Below are 9,046 nucleotides of genomic sequence, written 5' to 3' on the forward strand. Positions count from 1 at the left end.
TATATTATCAAAATTACCCTAATAACATAAAAATAATTTAAAATAAAATATAATTACAACTTAATAATAGACTAAATATAGTTTCATCTTCAAAACCATCATAAACTCTTAACATCAAACTTGAAATTATTAGCATAACTAGAGGACATAAAAAAAATATTAGTAAAATAAACAATAAATGTATGTATGAAATAAACAAAATATAATTCTAGCTCATAGTAGGCATATAATCTAACTAAAAAATATTGCAGGAAATAATTCCAACTTGGTTGGGAGAAAACATGTAACTTGACTAAAAAATACTATAGAAAATAATTCCAGCTCGACTAGGAGTAAACATATAACCTAGCTAAAAAATACTGCAAGAAATAATTCCAACTCAATTAGGACTATGAATGTAACCTGGCTAAAAATTAGTATAAGAAATAATTGCAACTAAATTACGAGAAGGCATGTAATTTGACTAAAAAATATTATAAGAAATAATTTCGGGTTCAAAGAATAGATGCAAAGCAATGGGGCAAATTATAACGGTCAACAAGTAAGGTGTCTTTATTATTATGTGAATGTTAAAAATATACAATCTTTTCTATTTTCTTTGAAGCAAAGAATATGTTACAAATTTATGCAAAGAATATGTTACAAATTTATGCATGAAATAGATTTTTAGGTTAAATTTGATTTCATCATACGTACTGAGGGTTTGTGTTCGAGCATTGAGGGCTCGTATCCAAACACTGAGATAATTATTGTTCGAAGAAAGTTTTTGATATTTAACCTGAGGTATAAGATTCATTATTGTTCTAACTATGTTTTTGATAATGGTATAAGCATCATTATTATTCTAAGTTTTTTATATTTATGTGCTAAGGGCTCATGTTCGAGAGCACTGAGGGCTCATATATTATATTATTAGAATCAAATATAATTAGATATGATATAATTAGTTATTTTGTTTAATTTTATTTTTAGATTGTTCTTATGTTTATTATTATATACAACCTTCTCTCTTTTCTAAATAAGACATTTTGGTTGATTACCAATGCTTTGTTAAAAGATGGATCAATGATTGAAGTGGTAGAACCCATGTTGTTTTTTTCTTGTCATGTTTTTAATCTTTCCTTATGTTACCCAATCCATATGTTGTTTTTGTAGTAGCTATTGTCCTTGCTCAGCTTTTGCTTTGGATAATATTTTTTATGTACTTTAATTCAATTTTAATTTTTTGTCTATCAATGCTTTATTAGAGTATAGTGATTTGTCAATCTTCTTTCTTAAAAATCAGTTTTTTATCTAGAAGATGTTGGACTCCAGGAATATTTAGAAGAAAAACTAAATTTATTTACCGATAATTATATACAGATTCTAATTCAAATGAAATGTAGTGGTAGTGGTAATTTTATTGGAGGATTGTTCATATTGTTTCCTTTAATTTTTAAATATTGTTTTTCAAAATATAAATTCTTATTACAATATTTATATTAGACATTCAAGATTTTGGACAAATCTTGATAAAATTATTCGATTTTTGAGTAATGACATTCCTTTTGACATTCCACGTAATTGTTATACTTAATTGTAAAACTTTATCTCTTGTATAGTTTTAAAGATCATCTTTCAATTCCTCTAATAAGGTGTCTCAACTATTATTTGATATCTTACATTGAAACATTTGGATACCTTTTGGTAAGTATGATTTTTTTTTTGTTCAAACCATGGTGGATGATTGTAGTATTTTTATTTTGATATTTTTGTTGACAAACACATTTAAAGTTGGTGATAATGTAAAACATTTTTTATATGGTTAAAATTCAGTTTGAAATCAAGGTCAAGTGCTTCAAGTTTGACTATGCCTTAGTGATTTTCTTGTAGAACAAGTCACTCTACATGAATTTTTTATTTATTTTTAGAGTGAATAGACCTAACAAAACTCAATTGTTAAGAGAAAACATATCAACGTGAATTGAACGTGGTTCTACCGGTGGAAAATGAGAATACTACAACAAAGTATTAGATAAATTGTATAGAAAACGATGTAATTAAAATGATGTTGACAATTTTGTAAATATTAGAAAGTTTATTAGATTGATTATAGAAGTAGCTAATCTAATATCCACCTATTAGATTAGTCATAGAAGAAGCTTACCTAATATTTTAATTTTGTAAACAAAAAGAAAATTAAGAACCTTTTAGATAGGTTATATAAAGAATTGATTTAATAGTTTTTTTTATTCGAACGCTGAGGTTAATTTTCTCTCTTTGAGAGAACCCAAAATCCTCACTCATCTTCTCTCTTCATATTTTTCTCTCTTCTCTCTTCCCACATTATGTTTTATCTTCTCTCTTCATTGCCAATATCATTAGTAAAAAAAGGAGATTCAAACTCGCACATTACGCTTCGGTTTCACGTATCAAAATGCGGTGGCATTACTGTAATTCTAAACACACTATATGCCTCGGTTCTCAATCAACCGGGGCCTAAAATGCATACTGTTTCGGTTCCTAGAGCTACCCGAAGCATATAAGTTTTCAAAATTTCCAAACTCTGACCTTTCAGCTGACAACTTTTTGAAGACAAAGATACTACCTCGATTAACACTCAGAACCGAGGCATATATGCCTACTCTTCCTGCACTTCCTGCCTCGTTGCCCTACTGCCACAGTGCTGAAATGACTAAAGAATGATACTGCCTCGGTTCTGCAGTCACTCGAGGCAGTATAGCCTGCTTAAAAGCTACTCCCTCTGAACATTCTACGTTCTAGCACAATAAGATACTGCCTCGGTTGCTTGAAACCAAGGCCATAGAGGCTTTTTAGCTTCAGGTGGGCAGCTAACCGAGGCATATAGCTCAATTTAATTTGAAAAATTAAATTTACTGAAATGTTTATGCATCGGTCTTAGGTATAGCCGAGGTAGTAGGCTCTTTCTGATTCGTTTATTTGGTTAACCGAGGTAATATCTGGAGTTAAAATTCCAGAATTGCTAAGTGTTTCGTTCACGCGAGATTTCTTCTTCTTCTTCTTCTTCTGTGCCATTGCCCTTCCTCCACCACTGCCCACTTCCCTCGCCGCCCCTCCCCCTCCGCGGTTGTCGTGCCTCCATCGGCGTTCTCGCCCTGCTTCCATTTCTTCTCCTTCTCCGTCACTGTGCCTCAACCTTCCACAACTCTGCCTCCTTCTCTCGTTGCGCACTGCCTCCATTTCTCTTGAGCCAAGGGTTCTGCATTTGAGCCTCCGACGACTGACGCTGCTGCCTCCAACGACTGATTCTGCTGCCTCCGCCGGTCACACTCCGCCACTGTAGCCTCCTGCCGCTGCAGCCTCCACCATTGCAGGCTCCGCCTCCACTTCCATTTCTTTCGCGCATTTCACGGTTGGTTCATTATATTTTATTGTGTTTTATTGATAATAAATTTATTGTGTTTGATTGATAATAATTGGTGGGGGATTGATATATTGGCCATAATACTAGCAATTATATTGTTATTTGATCATAAAATTTTGATATTTGTTTGATAATAATTGTTGTGAGATGATATATTGATGATAAATAGAATTATAATTTTATTATTCTTTAGTATTAAAATGGATATGTGTTTGATAATTGTTGTTGTGAGATTGATATATTGGTTATTGTTATTTGATTATTAGATTGATATAATGGTTATTGTATTAAATTGGTTGATTTGCTGATTAAATAAAGTTTAAGGTTGGAAATCATGAGTTGTTTGCTTCAATATATTGTTTGTTGTTGTGAATTAGCCTTAATTTCCCGTTTGAGATTCAATACAAAAATTATTTACTATCTCCAGATTTTTTTCAACAAATGTACTTTTTACAAATGAATAGAGAGGAGATGGTAATAATAATTTATAAGTATTGAATCTTGAATTGTCCGGTTGGACAGTTTAAGAAGAGTAATAAATTTTTCATAGTTTATTAATACATATCAATTTTGTTAAATATACATGTCTTAAATTTCATGAAATTTTGGTGTTGTGTTTTGTATTGATCTTCGGGTGCATATTTGATTGTAATTTATAATCACTTTCATTTCGTGTAACCTGAAGACCAATGCAAAATGCTGGCAAAATTTCGTGAAATTTTAGATATGTTGTTTAAAATTATATGTTTAATAAACTAAAAAAAGTGAATCTTTTTGAAAGGGATAGGGTCACACCTTGAATATGAAAACGATCAAAGTGATCATTCAAGATTAATGAAATTGTGTAAACAATTTCAGTAAACATGCGTATGGATGAGGGTGGATTAATTTACCACGCATCAGCACTGAGTACGAGAGAGGGATAGAAAAATTTATAGAGTTTGCGCAACGTAATGCGAGTACAAGTGGTGATGATGAAGTCAAGTTCAGATGTCCCTGTGTGAACTGCTTGAATGGTTGGAAGTTGAACGCAACTGATATTAGAGAACATCTTATTTGTGATGGTTTCATACGAAGTTATACAACATGGATATGACACGGCGAATTAACAGATTTTCCAATTGTCTCTCCAAATGAAAATGTATATGATTCCATCATGGATATGGAAGATCGACCAGAAAAAGACAACTTAGAGGACATTATCTGCTATGTTGGCGCAGAAGCTTTTGCCCAAGCGCATGTGTATGAAACGATGTCCACTGATGCGAAGACTCCTTTGTATGCCGATTCAACTAAGTTCACACGATTGTCAGTGGTGTTAAGGCTCATGAATTTAAAGGCAACCAATAGATGGACTGATAAGAGTTTTACAGAATTGTTGTCGTTGTTGAATGAAATGTTGCCAGATGGAAATACATTACCCACTCGTAATTATGATGCAAAAAAAGTATTTGTCTGATGGGTATGGAGTATAAATAGATACATGCATGTCCGAATGATTGCATATTATATAGGAATGAGAATGAAGTTTTAATAAAGTGTCCAAAATGTGGGTTATCACGATACAAGTCAAGAAAAAACAGTGAAGATAGTGGTCACACAGAAAAGAATGGTTCTACTTTAAAAGTAGTTTGGTACCTTCCACTTGTGGCTAGACTTAAGCGTTTGTTTGTGAATCCCAAAGACGCTAAAAACCTAAGATGACATGCAGATGAGAGAACAACTGATGGGTTGCTTCGTCATTCAACTGATTCAAAGCAATGGAAAAATATTGATCAAGAATTGTCAATATTTTGGTCAAGAATGTAGAAATCTTAGGTTTGGCTTAGCTACTGATGGAATGAACCCATTTGGTAATTTAAGTACCAATCACAGTTGTTGGCCCCTTATACTGATAATTTACAATTTATCTCCTGGATTGTGCATGAAAAGAAAGTACATGATGTTGTCAATGTTGATATCTGGTCCAAAGCAGTCTGGAAATGACATAGTTGTTTATCTCAGGCCACTAGTTGAAGACTTGAAGTTGTTGTGGGTTGATGGGGTTGAAATATTTGATGCCTTTGCTTCAGAAACTTTCATGATGCATGCCATTTTATTTTGCACCATTAATGACTTCCCAGCTTACGATAATTTTTCGGGGTACAGTGTGAAGGGTCATAAAGCATGTCCTATATGTGAAGAAAATACTGTAGCTCATCAATTAAAACACGGAAGGAAGACAATGTATATGCGTCATCGGCGATTTTTACAATCTAATCATCCATATCGAAGGTTAAAGAAAGAATTCAATGGAGAACAAGAGAAAGACAATGCACCCATTCCACTTACTGGACTTGAAGTTCTTGAAAAAGTTAATAGAGTACATCATGTATTTGGGAAAACGTCCAAGAAGTCTTCTGTAACGACCCCTTGGAAGAAGAAATCAATATTCTTTTATCTTCCATATTGGTCAAAGTTAGATGTTAGACATTGCATAGATGTCATGCATGTAGAGAAGAATGTTTGTGATAGCTTGATTGATACACTACTAAAAATCCAGGAAAAACAAAAGATGGAGTGAATGCGCGTTTGGATTTGGTTGACATGAAGATCCGAGAAGAGTTGGCACCAAGAGAGATTGGTAAACGTACTTATTTGTCCCCTGCATGTTACACAATGTCCAAACAAGAGAAAATAATTTTTTGTCTTTGTTTAAAGAGTATAAAGGTACCACAAGGATACTCTTCAAATATCAAGAGCTTAGTGTCAATGCAGGACTTAAAAAGCTTGTTGGACTCAAGTCTCACGATTGCCACGTCTTATTGCAACAATTGTTACCCGTGGCAATTCATGGAATTTTGCCCAAAAAAGTTAGGCAGACCATAACTCGATTGTGCTCATTTTTCTCGTCAATTTGTAGTAAAGTCATCGATCCTACAAAATTAGATGAACTTCAAAGCGAAATTATCATCATCTTGTGTCAGCTAGAAATGTTTTCCCTCCATCCTTTTTTGACATCATGGTGCATTTACTTGTTCATTTGGTCAGAGAGCTAAAGTTGTGTGGACCAATATACTTAAGATGGATGTACCTTATTGAGTGTTATATGAAGATTTTGAAAGGGTATGTCAAAAATCAATATTTTCCAAAAGGTTCAATGATTGAAAGATATATTGCTGAAGAAAGTATCAAGTTTTGCTCTAATTATATGACTAAAGCAAATCCGATAGGAGTCCCTCGGACATCATGGTTAAATAAATATTCTACAAGTAAAAGCATCCGAGGTGTGAATGTGGTGACGAAAAGTCGTGAAGAATTGATGCAAGCACATCTGTACATATTAAACAACACAGATGAAGTGATCCCATTTTTGGAAGCACACAAAGCCGTTGTAAAGGACAAGTATCCAAGACAATTAGAGAAATGGCAGTTGATGAAGCATAACAGAACATTCTTGTCCTGGTTCAAATCTGAAGTTTTGAAAGAATCACAGTCTTCTGAGACTTTGTTATGGCTTGCAAATGGTTTGAAGTTTGATGTTGTATGTTGTACATGCGATGAAATTAATAATTGCACATTCTATACAAAGACTTTGGATGATAAAAGCACAGTACAAAATAGTGGTGCTAGTCTAGAAGCTGAGTCGCTACAATTTTCCACATTCATAGATCAAAATCCTGTAATTGGATCCATGAGATATTATGGTAGAATTGAAGAGATATGGGAGGTTGATTACACTAAGATTTATGTTGCACTCTTCAAATGTAAGTGGGTCGACAATAAGAGTGGTGTCAAAATAGATGAATCTGGTATGACACTTGTTGATTTTTGAAAGGTTGGTTATGGAGATGAACCGTTTATCATGGCATATCAAGCAAGTCAGGTTTTTTATGTCAAAGATCCTGCATCTGACCATTGGTATGTTGCTCTTCAAGGAAAAAAGACAAATTGAAGATAAAGAAGGGAATCTAAGTAATCTTCATATTGTTGACAACCATTCCTTTAAAAAGACAATAAATTTGGATGACGACCCTCTAATTGATGATATACAAGCAATTCGGGAAGATCACAATGAGGGAATATACATATGACCAATCCATATGATTATGTATGAATTTCATGTTTGTGTAAATATTTATGGCTTTTGTTAAATAATATATGTTATCTTATAAGTGTTTTATTAATCTTTCATCTTATTTATTGTGACAGATATATGGCTGAGTCACCTCATTCGTCAGGGGATGAAGTCCCCACCACTTCTAGACGAACGAGAGGAGCGATAAGGTTACGACAACTTATACTTAGAAGAAATGCAAGTGAGAGGACACCTAGTCATTATTGACGTGGTCACTGGAGTTGCATCTGGCCCAAATGCAGATGTATTTAGGTCTTACCTTGGAGTATTAACACGTGATCGTATCTTTATACTTATTCCATCCTTTGACCATGTATCTGAGGCTGATCGGAATCTCATATGGCAAGATCTATTGATAAGTTAAACAATATTGCTCCAAATTCTAGATTCATTATATTGATAAATTTGTATTGATATAAGGTTATTACTTTCTTTGTTGTAGATGACATTTGATATGCCAAATGTCAAGAGCTTAAGGAATAAGTGTTTATCTGCAATTGCAGAAAGATTTCGAGGGTTTAAGACAAAATTGATGTCCAAATATATATTTTGACCAAAAAGTAATGAAACTTCGTGTTCCAAATATTCAATAATTGACGAAGAAACATGACGTCAGTTTGTAGAGCTTCGTTCATCCGAGATGTGGCAGGTAAGTGTAGGTAAAATCATTCAATTCATCATTCATAATTCTTTTTTATGACAATTGTTTTATTTTGTCATAGAAAAAAGGTCAAAAGCACAGGGAATAAGTGCTCAAAATAAAAATCCACACCTACTGTCTCGTGGTGGATATAGGAAGCTTGAGAAAAAAATAATGAAGCAGAAGTCGGATAGTAGACTTCCACTTTCTGAGGGTGGTGACCCTTCTCCTCCTTCACCATCATCTCGGCACGAGAAGTGGAAGTTAGCCCATATAAGACCATCGGGCTCCTACACTTCCAAGTCTGCTAGAGAGATATCTGAAAGAATTGTAAGATGTCATTTCTCATATTTTTACAACATTTTTGTTATATATATTACATAGATCTTTCAAATTTTGTTATGTTACAGGACTCCTTGGTTGAGCAGAGCTCCCAAGGTCAATTCACACAAGAAGGTCGTTAGGATATTCTTGCCACAGCTATTGGACGACCTGAGCACCCAGGATGGGTGCGTGTTGATGGGACTGACATAGGCATACAATAGTTCTTTGGGTCTTCCTCGCGTCCATCTTCATACGAAAATATGAAGGAGGAAATAAGAAAAGAGATGACGCAGGAGATCACAAAGAAGGTTCGGGTAGAGTTGTATGATGAAGTTCTTGAAATGGTTGCCCGCCAGTTTCAGCAGCGTTATGAGGATTATGGCAATCGTCCTCCGCCATCTCCTATAGCGGAACATGTTGTGCCCCCTACAGGTAAACTTAATCAATTTTTTTTATTAATTTCCTTATTATATAACCTAACATTTAATTTGACAAGTAGAAGCGGTAAAGGAAGTTGCTTAGTTGTCGGTGCCCTAGGAGACGACATGGATGACACTCGTCCATGTCAGTTATATATTCT

Source organism: Vigna umbellata, chromosome 1 (genome assembly GCF_029865625.1).
Source record: "Vigna umbellata cultivar VRB3 chromosome 1, Vumbellata_1.0, whole genome shotgun sequence".
Taxonomy (NCBI): domain Eukaryota; kingdom Viridiplantae; phylum Streptophyta; class Magnoliopsida; order Fabales; family Fabaceae; genus Vigna; species Vigna umbellata.